At 44.9% G+C, this 21,021-nt stretch overlaps 1 protein-coding gene across 1 annotated transcript in view; it reads left to right on the top strand.

Moving 5' to 3' along the window:
• The first annotated feature begins 17,861 nt into the window (after positions 1-17,861).
• ME3 (malic enzyme 3) overlaps positions 17,862-21,021 on the top strand; it is a 335,644-nt gene continuing 332,484 nt past the window's right edge. Inside the window, exon 1 of the mRNA XM_075851433.1 lies at positions 17,862-17,927. The gene's annotated coding sequence lies outside the window, so the exon portion shown is untranslated. The remainder of the gene's footprint in view (positions 17,928-21,021) is intronic.

Here is a 21,021-nt window from a genome sequence, read left to right as displayed (position 1 = left end):
TCTTGTGGCAGAAGAAAAGACCGAGGATTGCATATAAAAAATTGGCACTGCCCAAGTGTGACGGTGGTATACAGTTACCACTCATCCGGTATTATAACCTAGCAGCACTCTGCAGACACATAGGAGATTGGCTGCATAATACTAATTTGTACTCTAATGTTCAGCTGGAACAGAATCTGGCGGGATCGGTCCCTTTGTCAGTCTTACTGCACCTGTCCTATGCTCATCTTCCTAGTACTGTTAAGTCCAGTTTACTGCTTAGGCTATGTTCACACAGAGTATTTTGGGGGAGGAATATCTGCCTCAAAATTCCGTTTGGAACTTTGAGGCAGATATTCCTCTCCCTGCACGCCGATTTTCGCGTCAATTATCGTGCCGTTTTTCGCCCGCGGCAATTGAGCGCCGAGTTTTACTGCTCGTGGGAAAAAGACGCCGACGCCTCCGATTGAAATCAATGGGAGGCGTTCTCGGGCCGTTTTTGCCGAGTTTTGCGACGCGGTTTCCGCATCAAAAAACTCTGCAAAATACCCCATGTGAACATAGCTTAAGAGATACAATAAGTGCTTGGAAGGCGATACGGAAGCTATATGGTCTTCCTTATGGTCTTTCTAAATTTTGGCCGCTGTGGGATAATACTATGTTTCCACAGGGGAGTCAGAATAAATTATTTTCTCAGTGGAGATCTGAGGGGATCACTATTCTGGGTCAACTCATGAATGTTGAGGAGGGGAGATGGCTTACATGGCAGGAGTTCACGAGTAAATATAATTTGGGTGATAACCAGTATTTGCAGTATGCTCAAGTGACAGAGTTATGCAAAACCAAAGTCCGCAATATTGATGCGGTGGAGAAACGGGGAGCATTTGATGGGGCGGTGCCACAGAGCGCTATGGGAAGAAATCTAGCAAGTCTATATGGCAAGCTCAGAAATGCTCATCTCAATTCCTTTAGTACTTCTTGTTTTCGGACCTGGGAGGTGGAGCTCGATGGCCCTGAACTCTCAAGTAAAATTCTGGAGGGGTGGGAGAAAGTGAGGAAGGTCATGGTAAATGAGCAGTGGCGGGAGATGCACTTTCGACTTATGCATAGAGCAACATACGCCTTTAATTTATCTTATAGGGACACTCCAGCACACTATCTGCGTAATTGTCCTAAATGTGACCTCTACAAAGCTGATCTGTATCATGGAATGTGGCTTTGCCCACAAATAAGGGCCTTTTGGGACATTGCTCTACAAATTATTAAAGATACTTGGGATGAGGAGGTGCCCGCAAGTCCGCAGGCGGTGCCGTTTCACTATATACCTTTAGATCTTGATGGGGGGGGCGCCTTTATTAGCTAGGAAGGTGATTCATATTGCTTTGTTGGCTATTAAGACGTGCATCTTGCACCACTGGTTACAGGCCTCTGTTTCGGAGATTGCGGAGGTATCGACTACTCTCAAAACTTTATTGGGATATGATAAAGTGGACCTAGAACGACACAAAGAAAAGTCTACGGAGCAATTCTTTAAAACTTGGCGTACATTTATTGAAAAGCATTATTCTACAGTTGAGATTGGTGTTTTCATGCGTACATTTCAATATACATCATGGTATAATCTGCAGAGTGTCCAGGGCACTCTAGGCACGCTACAGGCTAGTTAGGAGAATGACTACCGAGATGGAGGAGTTTGGGGGGGGGGGGGTGTTGGGCTTTGTCTTGATTTATTCTTTGTCTTATGACTTGCTGATTACAAGTAAAATTATTTTGGAGTTGGAACACACTGTTATTTAACATTCATTCTAATGTATGTGTTGCACACATTTTGCACCTGTATGTGTTCTGACTTTGAATAAAAATATATTTGAAAAAAAAAAAAATTACTCTCGGTGCAGTCACGTGAACGCAAATCAGAACTGAGTAACGAAGCCAGAGATACATTAACATTATATTAGAAAGTTACTTATATATGTCCAATTAAGTTAAAATATAAATAAAATTTATTCCTGGACAACCCCCTTAAGCTTTATTTACTGAAACCAGAATACCCCTTTAAGCTACGTGTAGGCAGGGCAGGTCCTAGGTTAAATGGTGCCTTGTGTAGTACCGTCTACTGACGACCCCCTTATGATGTACTACACTATATAGTACACAAATAATACCTACTACCCCAAGTGTGGGCTCGGGAGGCAAGCTCCATGTGGACAGGCTATCACGGCTAGTAGTGCCCTCTTCAGTAGTGACAGGTGATGTCCCTCTGTGACGGCACAGATCGCACACCCCTAAGGCCGGAATTTCTAGCACCTGGTTTCCATAGCAACCTCTGCCCCCACTATTGCTATAGCTTCAAAATTAGGCATGTAACAATTCTTATTGATAACTCATAGGCATCTGTAATGACGGGGTAGGGAGACAGACAGATGAGCCCTAATCTACCCGCCACTCAGTCCCTGCCTACTTGCAACGGCCCGTCCTAGGCGACGGCGTACAACTGGGCGACGGTCCCTACGCTCACTATGTGTACGACAGACAAACAGACAAGGGTACACAGAAGCAAAGGGAAAATGGGGCAGTTGCCCACGGTGCGTAGGTCATGCATCTCTGTCTGAATCTTCTGTACTGGGGTCTTGGGCTGGCCAGCGGGTTCCATGGCCTGAGCGTACTGTCACGGACACTGGGTTTGTGGACCCACTAGGCCGCTCCGCCGTAGCGGGGAGGCAGCTGACCAGGTCACAGTCTATGTGAAAGTAAGATGGCAGACAGTAATGCTTAGGTACCTGAAATAGTCCGGGCGGTGGCTGTGGCTTCAGCACGGATGGAGGCAGGTGCGGAAAGTGGCGCCAGACGTGGCGGGCAGTATCCGATGAGCAGATGGCACTTGACGTGGCAGAAGACACTTGATGTGGCAGAAGACACTTGACGTGGCAGATGGCACTTGACGTGGCAGATGGCACTTGACGTGGCAGATGACACTTGAACACGGGTAGGCACAGGAACAATGCGGAATACAGGAACGGTAACAGGGCACGGGTAACAGCAGGAACGGGAGACACTAAGGGACCATTTGCGAGACAGACTGGGAAAGACTAACAACGCTCAGGCAAAGATCAGAAGGGCTGGGGCATTCTTATAGGGCAGGAAATCATGTGGGTTAATGAACATTGTTTTCATGTGCGCGCGCTGGCCCTTTAAGAGCGGGCGCGAGCGTGCGCGCGCACCCTACGGGACCCAGCCGGACAGAGCGGAAGTGAGCGCTGGCATCTCCTAGGAGGGAGACGGAGGCCAGCGCTCACAGATCCATGGCTGCGGGCGTCGGGAGGTGAGTGAACCCGACGGCCCGCGGCCATGGGCGCTACACTAAGTTAGAATCAACAGAGGAAATTATTATACATGGGGATCTTCCTCCGAAGGAGGGCTGGCCATGAAACTACGCGACAGTGCATCAGTTTTAATATTTTTAGACACAGCCCTATAGGTAACCAAAAAGTTGAATCTAGTAAAAAATAACGCCCATCGAGCTTGTCTCGGGTTTAGCCTCCGGGCAGATTCTAGGAAAACCAGATTCTTGTGGTCGGTAAGGACCGTAACCTGGTGCCTAGCCCCCTCCAGGAAGTGGCACCACTCTTCAAATGCCCATTTAATGGCTAAGAGTTCGCGGTTGCCAATGTCATAGTTACTCTCAGTGCGTGAGAACTTCCTGGAGAAGTAGGCATAGGGACGGAGATGGGTGAGGGACTTGGTACCCTGGGACAAGACAGCACCCACTCCCACCTCGGACGATGAATGGCTCCATTTGGTTAGGCTGAATCAGCACTGGGGCCGAGATAAAGCACTTCTTAAGGACCTCAAAAGCCTGGACCGCCTCTGGAGGCCAGTGGAGGAGATCAGCACCTTTGCGAGTGAGATCCGTAAGAGGCTTAGCGATGACCGAGAAGTTAGCAATAAATCTCCTGTAATAATTAGCAAACCCCAGGAAGCACTGTAATGCCTTCAGGGAGGCAGGTTGGATCCATTCAGCCACAGCCTGAACCTTGGCAGGGTCCATGCGGAATTTATGAGGAGTGAGGATTTGACCCAAAAATGGTATCTCCTGCACCCCAAACACACATTTTTCGGTTTTAGCAAACAGTTTGTTTTCCCGAAGGGCCTGGAGCACCTTCCTGACATGCTCAATGTGGGAGGACCAGTCCTTGGAAAACACAAGTATGTCATCAAGGTACACTACAAGAAATACCCCCAGGTAGTCTCTTAAAATCTCATTTATGAAATTTTGGAAGACCGCGGGAGCATTACACAACCCAAAGGGCATGACGAGGTATTCGAAATGACCTTCGGGTGTGTTAAACGCAGTCTTCCACTCATCCCCCTCTTTGATGCGGATAAGGTTATAAACCCCCCATAGATCAAACTTAGAGAACCATTGGGCCCCCTGAACCTGATTGAAGAGATCAGGAATCAAAGGAAGGGGATACTGGTTCCTTACAGTGACCTTATTCAAGTTTCGGTAATCGATGCACGGCCTAAGACCACCATCCTTCTTCCCTATGAAGAAGAAGCCAGCACCTACCGGAGAAGTAAAGGGGCGAATGTAACCCTTGGCCAGGCATTCCTGAATATACTCTCTCATGGCTTCACGTTCGGGACAAGAGAGATTAAATATCCTACCCTTAGGGAGCTTAGCTCCTGGTACCAAATCGATTGCCCAATCATATTCTCTATGAGGAGGTAACACTTCGGAGGCCTTTTTAGAAAAAAACATCAGCGAAGTCCTGAATAAACTCAGGTAGAGTGTTCACCTCCTCAGGGAGAGAAATAAAATTAACAGAAAAACATAACGTCAAGCATTCATTACCCCATTTGGTAAGCTCCCCAGTATTCCAGTTAAACGTGGGATTATGCATCTGCAACCAGGGAAGGCCTAAAACCAAATCGGACGATAATCCCTGCATCAACAGTACAGAGCACTGCTCCAAATGCATGGAGCCAACAAGGAGTTCAAAAACAGGGGTATGCTGTGTAAAATAACCATTAGCAAGAGGAGTGGATTCGATACCCACTACCGGGACAGGTTTAGACAAATCAATCAATGGCATAGCTAGAGACATAGCAAATTCCACAGACATAATATTAGCAGAAGACTCTGAATCCACGAAGGCACTGCCGGTAGCAGACCTACCACCAAAAGAGACCTGAAAGGGAAGCAAGATCTTATTAGGTTTCATATTTACGGGAAATACCTGTGCGCCCAAGCGACCTCCTCGATGGTCACTTAGGCGCGGAAGTTTTCCGGCTGCTTATTCTTACGCCTAGGACAGTTGTTCACTTGATGCTTGTCATCCCCACACTAGAAGCAGAGACCATTCTTCCTGTGGAACTCTCTACGTTGTTGGGGAGACACGGAGGCCCCGAGTTGCATAGGTTCATCCGAGTCTTCCGTGGAAGAACGAAGCAACGGGACCTCGGGAGCCATCATGGGGGAGCCAGAGAAGAAGGCACAAAAACGTTCAAGTCGTCGTTCCCTGAGACGTCGGTCAAGACGTACCGCTAAAGCCATAACCTGATCTAGAGAGTCAGAAGAGGGATAGCTTACTAACAGGTCCTTCAGGGCGTTCGACAGACCCAATCTAAACTGGCACCTCAAGGCAGGGTCATTCCGCCGAGAAGCTACACACCACTTCCTAAAGTCCGAACAGTACTCCTCAACGGATCTCTTACCCTGACGTAAGGTCACCAGCTGACTCTAGGCAAAGGCAGTCTTGTCAGTCTCGTCATATATGAGCCCGAGAGCAGAAAAAAAAAGGTCAACAGAGGAAAGTTCAGGGGCGTCGGGAGCCAAGGAGAATGCCCATTCTTGGGGCCCGTCCTGGAGCCGGGACATAATTATACCCACTCGCTGGCTCTCAGAACCTGAGGAGTGGGGCTTTAGACGGAAATAGAGCCTACAACTCTCCCGAAAGGAGAAAAAAGTCTTCCGGTCCCCTGAGAACCGGTCAGGCAACTTGAGGTGGGGTTCAAGAGGTGAGGTGGGGGGCACTACCAGGGTAGCATCATGCTGGTTGCCCCTCTGAGCCAGGGCTTGGACCTGTAGGGAGAGGCCCTGCATTTGCTGAGCCAGGGTCTCAAGGGGGTCCATAGTTGTGTCAGGGACCAGGGTAGAAAAGGTATATGGGCCTGTGATTATGTAATGACGGGGTAGGGAGACAGACAGGTGAGCCCCAATCTACCCGCCACTCAGTCCCTGCCTACTTGCAACGGCCTGTCCTAGGCGACAGCATACAACTGGGCGACGGTCCCTACGCTCACTATGTGCACGACAGACAAACAGACAAGGGTACACAGAAGCAAAGGGAAAATGGGGCAGTTGCCCACAGCAACCCCGTGAGCAACAAGAGTAGTGAACGAGCCGAGTCAAACCAGGAGTGTACGAGGTACCAAACGCAGAGCAGGAGAGTAGTCAGTAAAGCCAGGGTCAAAATGAAGCAGAGGTCAATAGTAATAGCTGGAGCAGCAGAGCCAGGAAACAAGATAGAATCACAGGCAAAGGAGGAGCAGGAAATGAAGGTATAAATAGACAGAGGGCGGGAGCTAGCTCCGTCTGGCCAGGCTGTGATAGGCTCTCCCACTCCTCAGCCTCCCAGCCTGACTGGTAGAAGATCGTGTCACTCTATCAGACTTAGGAGCAGGTGCAGACTGACTAACCACGGGCATCGACACAGAGGCTGTGTCTGGCAGATCCTTTACAGCATCAATCTTTCCTTCCAGGCCAGTTAGGGGCTGTTCACATATATGCCCATGTCAGTTTCCCTCCGGCGTGTTGGAGCACCTGACGACTACCTCCCAACAGTCCCGGATTCAGCTGGATAGTCCCGAATTCTGGGCGGTGTCTCTCTGCTCTGGGCGGCCGAGGGTATGTCCCGCTGTCAAATATGTCTGCGTCCCCAGGATGCAGACACAGTTGAACTTAATACTGAAGCAGGGAACCATCAGGGCCCTGCTTCAGAATGAGTTTAGAGCGGAGGAGCAGAGAGCTCCTTCGCTCACCGGGGATTCCCGGGGAACAGCGCTATTTAAGCGCTGTGCTTGGGAAAGCCCTTGATATCACTCTCCATATATGGGCAGTGGCATCAGTGGCTACTGATTGAGCGGAATCCCCGTTGCCGAGGATCTGGCCGCGGGATTCCGCTCCTAGATGAAACCCCTGAGGTTACTGTACATGTATGGACATTGACATGCTGTGGCCGGGAATTCCGTTCAGGGAGTAACCCCTGATGTCATTGTCCATATATGTACAGTGGCGTCAGGGGTTCCTAACGGAGGGAATCCCCGGCCACCGCGTCGGCAGTGGTCTGGCCAGGGATTCCGCTTGTAGAGGGAGCTTCATTGGCGCTATCTACAGGGGAAGGGGGGTAGCACTATATACAGTGGGGGTGGCGCTATCTACAAGGGGCGCTATGTGGTACAATCTACAGGGGGCGCTGTGGCACCATCCACAGGGGGCGCTGTGTGGCGCTATCTACAGGGGGTGCTGTGTGGCATTATCTACAGGGGGTACTGTGGCATTATATACAGGGAGTTCTGTGGCATTATATACAGAGGGCACTGCGGCATTATCTACAGGGGTGTGTGGCACAATATACAGGGAGGTGGGTGGCCCTATCTAAAGAGGGCACTGCAGCATTATCTAGGGGGGGGTGTGGCACTCTATATAGAGGGCACTGTGGCATTAGCTACAGGGGCTGTGTGGCACTATATACAGGGGGGTGTGTGGCACTATCTACAGAGGGAACTGCGACATTATCTACAGGCGGTGTGGCACTATATACAGAGGGAATTGCGGCATTATCTACAGAGGGCAGGGTTTCATTATCTACACTATGAAATTCATCTGTTTTTAAAAAAATTCACAACCGCAAATCACGGAACGGATATAAAGCATATGCAAAACAGCTGTCAAAAACGGACCTAGACGACTATTTTTAACGGCCGACACCCAAACCATGTTGTATGAATTGAAACAACAGAAATCCCAGCGTGGTGTGGTGTGGGTAGGAGATGCGGGTGGGATTGGGTAGCTGTAAAGGCGCCAAAAACTATCTACTCCCTGAAGCTGTGGCTAGTGTTTGGCGTCTTTTCAGGCTCCCATGGCTGCTTCGAAGATCTGATCTGTGGTCAGCCGACAGCAGCTGCCTTCTGGGCTCTCTCTCGGCGCCGGCCGTGGCGCTGCACTGAATATGACACACGTTACATTACAATGTGTGTCAGACTTTATTGTAGCGTCAAGGCCGGAGCAAAGAAGGAGAACCCTGACATGGTACACAAGTATCTAATCTATCATGTATCCAATCTATCACAAGCTAGGCACCACTCTGATAAAATTGGCACATTTTCATACCCTAGACGACCCTTTTTTGGTGGACCATTGTGGTAAAAACAAATGTTAAAAATGGATGGTAAAAACTGATGACAACTAACGACAACTGATGATTTTGTAGTAAAAATTGTGAAAAAGCCTGATGGCAACTGATACATTTTCGCATCAGTCTTTGCATCAGTTGTAATAATTTGAGAGACAAAAAAACTGACGCTGATGCAACTGATACTGTATATGTGAACGCACCCTTAACTCATAGGTTTTTCGAAAAAACAACATCCTTATGTCATCGTCAGCGCCCATGAACGTCTCCGATGCATAGAAATGGTCATTCTTTATTATCTACATAGCTTCGAAGGCTGTCTACAGCAAATGGTCAAATTATTATACATACACCATGACAGTTTTCTACCCATAGAGAATTACAAAGAGCGTAAAATCAATGTGTACATAATAATTAGCGTTGAGTACATTAGATGGGGTCAGCTTGTTTAGCCATGAGCGGTCGCACATTACAAGTGTAATTGGTTTAGCGATACGTCATTTCCAGCGATTACTCGTCATTTACACTCAGCAGGTCTGTCACTTCGTCCTTCATACAGACGGCGGAGGTATTATTCTTGCTTTCGGTGACTCATCTGTGATTCATGCACGCCAAGCATGAACGCCATGATAAAATGACGCCGGGCAGAATATACTGCTCACTATTAATTCTGCTATAACCGCATTGTTAACTAAACTTGACATGTCAGAAGTTTTGATCATGGGGGTCTGAGAACTGAGACGCTTACTGATCGCTGTTCAATAGAAAATCTATGAGTCTGTACACCAACTCCTCGGCTTTCCGAGGAAAGTCAATCAGAAACTAAGCGGCACAGCGCTAACACGAGCACTTCTGCCGCTACGTTTTAGTGATCGGTGGGAGTCTCAGTGCTCAGACCCCCACCGATCAAAACTTCTCTATGACATGTCAGAAGTTTTTTTGAATGATTAGTTACCAGCCAGGAAACGACATTGTCCTCGGCTGTCCAGCTTATTTATCCATTTCTGGGAGAGATGGGTGAAAATCAATACGGCCGCCAATATAGCCAGGGGTGTCGCTGGGGGGCAGTGGGTGCACCAACAAACCACTCTGACTTGCTAGGGAATTTATATATAGGGCTAGGACAGCAAACCTCATTTTTTGCACTGGGTGATGTAATGCCTAATTAGAACTCTGATTAGAGTTATTCAGCTTTCCTTGAACTCTGAATGGCAAATTGACCTACGTATGCAGCGCTACAGAAGGACGGGATATATTGCTGGATATATTGCTGCATAACGGCTCCTGCCCATGGCAGAGCCATGTGCACAGGGCCTTACAGGGGCACACAGAGCCTCTCCAGCTCTGTAGCACAGGGCCATGGGCACACAATGTGCCACCATATGGTTTCCCCATACGCATCACATCTAGAATATGTGAACTCAGGGGCATAAGGAGGTAAAGTCCTCTAGAGTACTAAGCAAAGGGGGATATGACTTTAGCGGGGTATCTTTACCTCTTATTATAGTTATTGTCTATTTAATTCTGAGGGCTTAGGCAGGGGCGGTTCCTTACTAGAAATAGAAGTGTATGATTGGTGTTTACCTGAGCAGGGGTATGGATTATAAAGATGTCACTGCCTGTCTCATTTTCTCTTGAGCAAAAGGCAAATGGGTCACTTTGCTTGGGTGTGAGAGCCCATGTTGGGCATGGGATGGGATTATGTTGGAGTGGGTGGGGTCTGGGGGGGTGGATGGTTTGGGATATATTACAGCATGTGTATGTTTTTGGAGTTTTCCTTGCGCTGTTTTCCCTTTTTGTAATTGTTCATTTTCAAATAAAAAGGTAAAAAAATTAATAAATTAGGTCACACAACTTAATGGTCAGCAATAAATATAGATTTGAGTTAAACATAAAAGACGACAGTGTAACTAAGCACCTAAAAGCTTTCCCTAATTGAGAAAGCAGTACTGTATAATATGAAGTCTGCTCACTGCTGCAGAACCTCTTTAAGGGTAACAGGAGGTTTATATCAATCAGTGAGTGACTGACACGAAGCACTCGAACTTTCAGCTGCAGTGTGTTTTATACAGCACTATGCCTCTGCTGCTGCAGAACCTCCTTTTGAAGATGCTTCATTTCAATGAATCAATCAATAATAAACATGCAGTTCTGCCTTCCTTTCAAAAAGAGGTTCTGCAGCAGCTGAGCCAGGTAAGATTACAGGGAATGTAACACCAAGGTATAGACACTCATCCAGGTATGTTACCAGAACACACCACAGAACAAGGTGGCAGCAGTATAGTCAATGTTCCTGCATGTTCTCTCGGTTATACCAACAGAACAGCCACCCCATGTGCCCTATTATGCATATGGATACCATGGGGCTCCCAATCTCAGGACGCCCCTCTATTAGCTGGAGTGAAGCGATGCTGCAAAATCATGTTTATTCTTTTCTTTTCTAATTTTTTTTAAATTATTATTTTATGTAACTTTTTTAATTTCTTTAACACTTTTTTTTAGTCATTTTATTCTTTTTTTATTTTTTTTGTGCAGAACTATTACACCCAGGCATCTGGTAGGGCATCATTGCTACAGGACAGCCATGCGGACTGTCACCATATTTAAGCAAATCCTGGAGATCGCAATGCTGGTGTTCACAGTAAAGTGACTGAGGACGCTGAGTCGGAGTGATCACCAGGACATAGGTGTACATCAGGATTTGGGAAAAACCTGCCCCTGATGATGCACAGTACATGTACGTTCTAATGTGGAAAGGGCTTGTTTGAAATGTCGCGAATCTTACCATATTTATAGCTCATTTTTAGCATGAATGGATCTTCTTCACTCTTTCACTTCAATGAAGCGGAGCTGCAATACCAGACACAACCCATAGACAGGCGTGGCGATATTACTGGAAGAAAGCAGCCATGTTTTTCTATGAGGTCAGATGGGAGCAAAATTGTCTTTCCTGTCTAGGGCACCTGACCAACCAGTCCTTATTCTTAATTTCCAAAACACTATGAATGGAAATACAAAAAGAAAATACTTGTACCTATTTGTAACCATGGCCGGCCTTTGGGGTATGCAACCTGTGCCATCGCACAGGGCACATCACTCCAGCAGGTGGAAGGGGGCGCTGCGCTTTCTCCCTTCCCCTGCTTCTGAAGCGCCCAGGCCCGGCAACTCTGCAGCTGTCTTTCTGCCCGGGTGACGTAACTACCACTGTAGCAGCCATAGCGTTTGCTAGTGGCACCACAGAGCATGAGGGCGCCCGTGCTGCCCGCTGGGACAGGCTCCCCCATGCCCGGTGGCGCCGCTAGCAGCGGCTATGATTGCTACAGTGGAAGCGACACTACATTCAATAGTATCTGCGTCCTTAGGACGCAGATACCATTGAATCCTATGACAGTTCAGGGAGGTATCTCCCTGCTCTGCCATAGGCTACAGGTGCAGGGACAGGATCCCTGCGCAGGCCAGCTTGATGACGCCACTGGATCACGACGGCCTATGCAAGAAACCTGTCAGCATTGTGGAGCAGCTCTGTTCGTCACGGGAACGGGACCTAGGTGAGTAAATTTGTTTTGTTTTATTTGTTTGGGGGCACTGTGTACAAGGATGAGGTGAGGGGCTACTGTTTACAAGGCTGGGTGGGGGGCTACTGTCTACAAGGGGGAGGTGGGGGGCTGTATGGCACTGTTGACACGGGGGAGGTAGGTGGCGGGCTGTATGGCAATATCTACAAAGGGGAAGTGGGGAGCTGTTTGGCGCAGTTTACAAGGGGGAGGAGGGGGCTGTATGGCACTATCTACAAAGGGGTGGTGTGGGGCACTGTTTACAAGGGGGAGGTGGGGGCACTGACTACAAGGGGGACGTGGGGGCTGTATGGCAGAATCTACAGGGGGAGATGGGGGTTCTATGGCACAATCTACAAAGGGGAGGTGGGGGGCTGTTTGACACCATCTACAAAGGGGAAGTGGGGGGCACTGTCTGGAAGGGGGAGGTGAGGGGTTATATGGCAAATTCTACAGGGGGGCTGTATGGCAGAATCTACAGGAAGGCACGATCTACAAGGGGGGCTGTGTGGAGCTCCCAGGGGAGGAGAGGGGGTACATTATACTGTGTAGGGGCACTACATGGGGCAATATACTGTGTGTGGCACTTAGGGGACAGTATACTGTGTGGGGGCACTAAAGGGGCATTATACTGTGTGGGGGCACTAAAATGGGCATTATACTGTTGGGGCATTATATTTTTTTTATGAGGAATTTTTTTATGATAGGGTGGGGCGCAAAAGAAAATTTTGCACGGGGCGCCATCTATCCTAAGGATGGCCCTGTTTGTAACTCCCTGGTTGACTGTGGGCTACCTATGCCCAGGATGCTAGAGTATCCTCGGGAGGGCCCAGGCTCCGATACAATAATGGGGCACCAAATATCGAGCAGAAGACAATAACATGTGGAGGAGACTTGGTAGACAAGCACTTGCCACTAGGGTCTATTACTTCTGGGATGATTCACAAATAACCAGTGATGTCAATGAGAACAACGAAGATTATAATGCAACTAAAAGTGTTCTGTATAGATGAGGACGGACCCTCAGAGTCATGTCCTCTGGTGAACTCAAGGAACCCCAGTTCGATACAGGCTATAACTATTTTTGCAACTAACGTCCTGCTTTCCCCTCTATGGCCTATAACTAGTGCAGTGGTCGCCTTACGTCTGTCTGTTTTTTTTATATATATTTTTTTTTAATTATTTTTTTTTGTCAAAAGTAATGCTGCATACAGACGTGTCTATAATTAACATAATGACATAATAAATGACACACCAGTGGACACCACTATACAATGCACACCACTGGTGGCCGACCGAACCCATTGTCTTTAATGAGTTCTGTCGGGGTGTCCGAGGTTTTACTGCGCTATTGTTTACAGTATTTTCAGCGGATCTATGGTGGAGGCCCCCAACGCAGATGTGAATGAGGACTTACATCTCTATAAAGAACAAACCACTCCTTCTAAACATCATGGAGGAAAGATATACAACGAAGAGTGTGGGAATCCAACAATTTCGGATGTGGTAGGATAATATATTAGAGATGAGCCCTCAAGTATTCCCTTTTTATAAAGAGACAATCCTCAGTGCCCCTAAAATCCCCAGTAAGGCCTCATGCCCACTTCAGTTATTTTCTTCATGGTGCCATTTTTTTTTTTTCACGGATAGCACCCTGACACATTCATTTCTATGGCGCCGTGCACACTTCCGTCGTTTTGATGGTTCCGTTCGTCCAAAAGTAGTGCATGTCCTACTTTTGTCCGTCGTTCAGTAACCGGAGGGCATCCGTGTGCCGACCGTTTTTCACGGATCCGTTGCTAAGCAACGGCAGGGCGTGCCAAAATTCACTGCATTCAACACACAAGATGGATTTTAACGGACCCTTTAAAACGGAAGACAAAAGGAAGCACAACGTCCGTTTAAAACGAAATGACGGAACGGACACGGAGGGAAAACGGAAACCACATGGATCCGTTTTAAATGGACGTGAAAACGGTGAAGGATGTGTCTATGAGGCCAAGACATTACTGTGATCCCGAAAATAGACCTAAACTTGAGCAATGTCTGAAGTAGAAAAGACGTGAATAAAAAATTATTTCCACTTTCAAAATAACTTTTTACCTTGAGATTCTTCATGTCTTAAATCCTCAGTCCTGTCCCTAATTCTGTCTTATCTCACCCCCCCCCCCCCCCGGGACTCCTTCCCCTCTGTTTTGTTAAGGCTTTTCCTCTCCTGTACAATGATATAAGACATAAACTTCTCCTTCTTGTGGCTCTGGATTTACATTCCTGCGCTCCTTACAGAACACATCACTTCTTATCTTCTTACTTTCACATCATGTCCCATTCACCGTCACCTCGAACTTTCATAGAACTTTTCGTCTAATTGCTTCATATCTCTGGAATTCACAAAATATGAATATCTGGCGATGCCCCCACATCCAGCGTTATTTTAATTCATCTTCTTATCTACTTAAACCAGCAGATTTTATAGTATTTGTGACTTTTATATAGACATCAATAGTGCAGTAAATATTCATAAAGTATGATAGATTAGATAGATAGATAGATAGATAGATAGATAGATAGAGAGATAGATAGATAGATAGATAGATAGATAGATAGATAGATAGATAGATAGATAGATAGATAGATAGATAGATAGATAGATAGATAGATAGATAGATAGATAGATAGATAGATATGAGATAGATAGACAGATATGAGATAGATAGACAGACAGACAGACAGACAGACAGACAGACAGACAGACAGACAGACAGACAGATAGATAGATAGATAGATAGATAGATAGATAGATAGATAGATAGATAGATAGATAGATAGATAGATAGATAGATATGAGATAGATAGATAGATAGATAGATAGATAGATAGATAGATAGATAGATAGATAGATAGATAGATAGATAGATAGATAGATAGATAGATAGATAGATAGATAGATAGATATGAGATAGATAGATAGATATGAGATAGATAGATATGAGATAGATAGATATGAGATAGATAGATAGATAGATAGATAGATAGATAGATAGATAGATAGATAGATAGATAGATAGATAGATAGATAGATAGATAGATAGATAGATAGATAGATAGATAGATAGATAGATAGATAGATCAAATATATTAGAAAACCCGACACTGAGCTCATGCTTTATATCCTTTGCACTCACGTATTTTCCTCCTCCGTTCCCATAACTTATCTTGACATTTCTCACATATTTATCTAGACAGCTGGACCTTCTGTTTTCCAGATGATTTATCTTTAGCTCTTAATCTCTTGCCTGATAAGAATTCACGTTTGGGCCCATCACCATTTTAAAAAATGCCAACACATTGCAAATAATTGTGCTCCACGTCTGATTTGCAGATCATTATAAATCAAAATCGCAGCAGAAAACGCAGTGTTTTTTGCAGCGCTTTTGTGATTACCTCAGAAAAAAATATATCTGTAGGGTGCGTTTACATGTGACATTTATGGGCGCACGGTAAAAAAACGTATAAAAAACAAAATCTAAGAAAAAATTGCGCCAAAATTGCAGTGGTTTTTGCCTCTGTGTATTTTACTGGTGAACAAATGGGTTTTACCGGTAAAAAAGGCACAGACGAAAACCGCATTGAAAACCGTGGCAATTTGCAATAAAGCCATGTGCATTTTTTGCTGCGAGTTTTGAGGCATTTCTTACCGCTCATCCAAAAACGTCCCATTTAAATGCACCATAAGGGCACGTTCAGGCGTGGCAGATTTGCTGCGAAATTCCGCTGCGGACAGGCCGCAATGAAAATCTGCAGAAGACCTTTCTGTAATTTCTATAAGTTTTTCGCTTACATAGTAGATATTTTGCGGAAAACGACGATGCAGAAAATAGCTTGCGGTGCGGAATTTACTGCTGCGGAGAAGCAGCGGATTTTCACTGCAGATTTCAGCCTTTGCAATGCAATGGCTGAAATCTGTGGCAAGTCCGCTGCAAAATCCGCCATGTCTTGATGAACCCTCAAATATGCTAATTTTTCCGCAAATTCGTTGCGTAATTTAGAACAAAATCTGCAGCAAAAAAATTTCCACTACGTCTGAACGTGCCCTTATAGTGTTTAGAAGTAGAACATGGAAAAGTTGAGTGTAAGTCTTAGAATAGTTTCAGACGGGAGTAAAACGGCCGCAGGTCAGCACCATGGCCGCAACGCATGGTCTGGAATTAATCCCTTCCATTCTACTTCACCAAAGTTTCAGTTCTGGGGGATGTGTGTGGGTCCTTAATATGGACTGTAAATCATGGGTGCAATACGTCCCACTGAAATTAGCCTAGAGCTGCATTCGCACATTCCAAACGGCACCGTTAGTGTGATGTGCGGCAAAATCGTTTTCTACCGCGCAGTTTTGCAACGAGGTTTTAAGCCACACTGCTTTCACATTTAGCACCTATCCTTCGCATAGTTGGTAAATGTGAGTGGGAAAACCTGATTGCAGCAGCATAATTACCCGTATTCTAAAAATTTTGGGGGGCCAGGGGGGCCTAATGGTCAGTGGCATAACAACCATAGAGGCAAAGCATGCAATACTTATCGGGCCTGTGGTTGACTGCTTCACCTGCTTGCTGGGACACTGTCGTAGCTGCTACCTGGAGTCACCACTAGGGAGAGCTCACTGCATACAGATTTATACAGCGCCCATTGAGTTTAATACTAGCGGTATAAATCCACATGCAGTGAGCTCCCCCTAGTGGTGGCTACAGGCAGTGAGAATTTATAATAATTTATCTGGTCAGAAAAGCAGAGTTCCCCTATACAGATATAAAATGATGTTAGCATCAGAGGAGTGGACATTAATTTTTAGAACGGTTTAGTACATCGGTGGAGCGCTCATTGGGGGTCATTCTGAGTTTTGTTATTTTTCTGTACAGCCCTGGACAAGTAATTTCTGACACTATCATATACATTACTTCTGGTCATGTGCGAATGAGCCAGAAATATGGTTCTGATTTAAAAAAAAAATTACAACCCTATATCCCCCTTTAAATGACTATTGTGCTGTTCTTGCCAGTAAAATGACAGACAGGACAGAACAAACAGTAACCGGGTGCCCTGCAGTTCATCCCCAAATGTGCACGAATACATCAAAAGTTACGAAACTTTTCTGAAGTATGAAACGTCTCACTACAAAGCTTTCATCTTCAAACACTGTTCCTTAAAGTGACAGCGCAGCGTTTGTGACCCCCCAGCCTTCCCATTCACACTTAATTAGCATTTATCTGCAAATCTTCACAGCGGCATTTATCAGATACTGACACTAATTCTCAGAGGATTAGTACGCAAAGCACATTTCCAGCATTAGATTGGCACGGTGTTGGTTTACGAAGGGGCGGAAAGTGTCAGGCTGTGGATTCTCAGTGGAACAAGTCAAATATCGTACAAATGTCATTATATAGGGAAGACACCATGGGCAATATTAAAGAAATTAGTTTTACTGCAGGGGTAAGTTCACACGTAGCGTAAATACTGCAGATTTTCCGCAACGAAAATCCACAGCATAATAGAGCAGCAGCAAAGTGCATGAGATTTGAACAATCCACACACTGTGTAAATAATGATCGGAAAAAAAAAAATCGCTCAGACATTGACCTGCGGTGCATTTTTTTTTTAATCTGCAGCGTGTCAATAGTATTTGCGTAATCGCTGCTTATTTGTTGTGGCTTTTCCCTATTGAATTCAATGGGGAGATAAAAGCCGCAACAAATAGCAGATGTTGCCTTTGTTGCGGCGAAAAAGCAGCGATTCCACCACAAAAAACGCAACTTAAAATAGAAAAAAAATCTTATACTTACCCAAAATTCTGTGTTTCTTATTCCAAGAAAGTATCCCATGTGATCGCTGCAGCCAATCACAGGAGGCAGCGGACACATAGAATGAAACGTCATCCCAGGAGGCCGGGCTTCAGGATGGTGGAGGGACGCGTCGCCATAGCTACGTAAGTATGAAACCTTTCATTTTTCTTATGTGCAGTTTACCGCAGCACAATTTGGTGCAGTTTTTCATCCGGAATTCCATGCGGCGCACAAGGCGGGTAGGCTGTGTGCTCTTACTAAGCGTATCCGTCCTATGTGGATATAGCCTAAGGTTTAGTGTGTCGGTGACAGGTAAAGTCCCCCCATTAGCAATGCCCGTAGAATGCCCCCAATAAACAGTGCTAGTGGACCTACAATGTTAGCAAATAGCCCACTGATAAACAATAGCTCCAGTATAGTGCATCCCTTTACAGAGCAATAGAAAAAAAAATAGAAAACCCATGCTGCCTGTAGCCACCACTAGGTGGAGCTAACTGCATACATATTTAAACAACTCTCATTGAAGTCATTGGGGGAGCTATACAAATACATAGCAGTGAGCTCCCCCTAGTCGCAGCTGCCAGGAGCCTTTGCATCACACTTGTCTGTTCTGCTGAGAGTGTGGGAGATAGCCGCTATTTTGAAAGACTATTAACAGTCAAGGAGAGTAGACAAGTATGTCACACAACCCCACCACTTTTCCAACCATTCACGCCTGAATAGATTCACACAACCCAGTAGTCATGTCACATACTGGGGCAATTGGTTCAGAGCTTCCAGCAAGCTATGTCTATCCACCACCAAAGTAATGGACTGCAATAAAGAAAAGAAAATATCCCATTCCACCGTCAAACACAGCCAACCACACAACAGACTTCCTAATCTGGTTCGCACCCTTAAAGGGGTTTTCCGATCTTTATAAATGGTGCAACTGCAGTAAGATTAGTCACTTCCTAATGTGCTATCTGTAGCTTAAATGCCTCTGTAAGCAAGTCTCATACGCAGCGAAATGATCATTCTCCTGGTGTTTATCTCCTGCTTGTGTGATATCCCGTACACTGAACATGTTGTCATTTCCCCTTTCCCTCTTCCTGTAGTACTGGTCATCACACATCACATGCCTCTTATGTCTGCTGCTCCTTTATTTCCCCCCTCCCTGTCTCTGGAGGGATCATGTTTCACATGCTGGGCTTCAGATAGTGCATAGTATAGCAGGAGAACAATATGAGTTGTACAGAACATCTATAAATATTTGGTGACGTCTGTGAGAGGAAAGAGGAATCATGGGAACTGTAGTCCTCCATATGGTGATCCCGCCCACAGAAAGTTCTGACAGCATTTAAAAAAAGGTGCTGTACAGAGTTAGGCAAGATAATAAAAAAAAATTAATTACTCCTGAGCTATGGTAGCCCTTCCTGGTGAGACACATATAGGTACTTTTCTGTATTTAACCATTGGAAAATCACTTTAAAGTAACTATATTACTGAGGCACTATATGGCATTCAAATTTGGGCACTGTATGGCAGTATTACTTAGCTGTAAACTTTCAATCGTTTTCCTGTTTATCTCCTTTTTTTCCACATAATTTTTCACCCAAAGGCCTCCACCGAGAAGTCCTTTATAACCAATTTTTGTTGCACTGCCACTTTAACCACCACTGTAACTAGAAAAGACGCTTGATATACCATTATGTCAAGGAGCGACACAGGGTTAACAGGGCCATTTGACAGGATGGAGCCAAAAACTTCCATAGAAAAGTTTGTAATCCTTCAACAATCTTTTTCTCATCACCTTCGTTTCCTAGTATTGTAGAGCCTGTGGAGAGGGTGAGCAAGGATCACACCACCCATGAGTAATAGGGTTGGGGTCGACCGGAGTTGTGCCCGCTCCACAAAAATGTAGCACCTATATGTGCTGCCCCTATGCAATGTATGTGTACCCTCTCAGATGACCATCAAAGAGAGAAGCTGAAGAACCTTTACATCTGTGCATTGGGGACCCAATATAGACCCATTGTGGGCTATGACTTCACAAAAATTCACAAAACTTGGCCACTTCCTAACAGGGAACATAGTTGAAGATCTCCATTATGTCACACAAAGGGGGGCATTTATTTATTGTTTGGCTAGCTTTGCAGGTCATGTTTTGTTGCTATGACAGCCAGACAACCGTGGCACCATATTCAAGGACACACTATAATTCACTCAGAGGAAGAAATTAAAAACTCCAAACAATTGTCTTGAGTTTCCATGAATTTTGTATTTTACGGATCCCATGGGCGCACTGATCTGTAGTACAGATAGGAATTTGTGTGGGTAATTGTTAACACAAATGTCTCTGTTACAATCATGAGCAAGGGATAAAAGCAGCGATTCATGGATCAAAAACTATAAAGATATAACGCAACAAATATGAAGATACAGCAGAGCTGAATATAGATATAGAAGAGCTGAGTATGTCATTTGAAAAAACTCATCTTTCTATCACAATATTATGTCATACTGCACAGAAGTTAAATAACAAGTTTAGCTCTGCTATATTAATACTATTATGATGATAAAGCAATTGTTATTCTTATGTTTTACATGTATAACATAGTGCTACATTGAGTCTGTAATAATCCATAAAAAATGTTCCCTATGAACATGAAAATATGTACGAGACTATACTATAATACCGCCCCCTATGTACAGGACATTAACTACTATAATACTTCCCCCTATATACAAGAATATAACTACTATAATACTGCTCCTATGTACAAGAATATAACTACTATAATACTGCTCCCTATATACAAGACTATAACTACTATAATACTGCTCCCTATATACAAGAATATAACTACTATAATACTGCTCCTATATACAAGAATATAACTACTATAATACTGCCCCCTATATACAAGAATATAACTACTATAATACTGCTCCTATATACAAGAATATAACTACTATAATACTGCCCCCTATATACAAGAATATAACTACTATAATACTGCCTCCTATATACAAGAATATAACTACTATAATACTGCCCCTATATACAAGAATATAACTACTATAACACTGCTCCCTATATACAAGAATATAACTACTATACTACTGCTCCTATATACAAGAATATAACTACTATAATACTGCCCCTATATACAAGAATATAACTACTATAATACTGCTCCTATATACAAGGATATAACTACTATAATACTGCTCCTATATACAAGAATATAACTA

Source organism: Rhinoderma darwinii, chromosome 2 (assembly GCF_050947455.1).
Source record: "Rhinoderma darwinii isolate aRhiDar2 chromosome 2, aRhiDar2.hap1, whole genome shotgun sequence".
In the NCBI taxonomy this organism is placed as follows: Eukaryota; Metazoa; Chordata; class Amphibia; order Anura; family Rhinodermatidae; genus Rhinoderma; species Rhinoderma darwinii.
The sequence above is the reverse complement of the archived record's forward strand: the minus strand, read 5'-3'. Positions and strand labels throughout refer to the sequence as shown.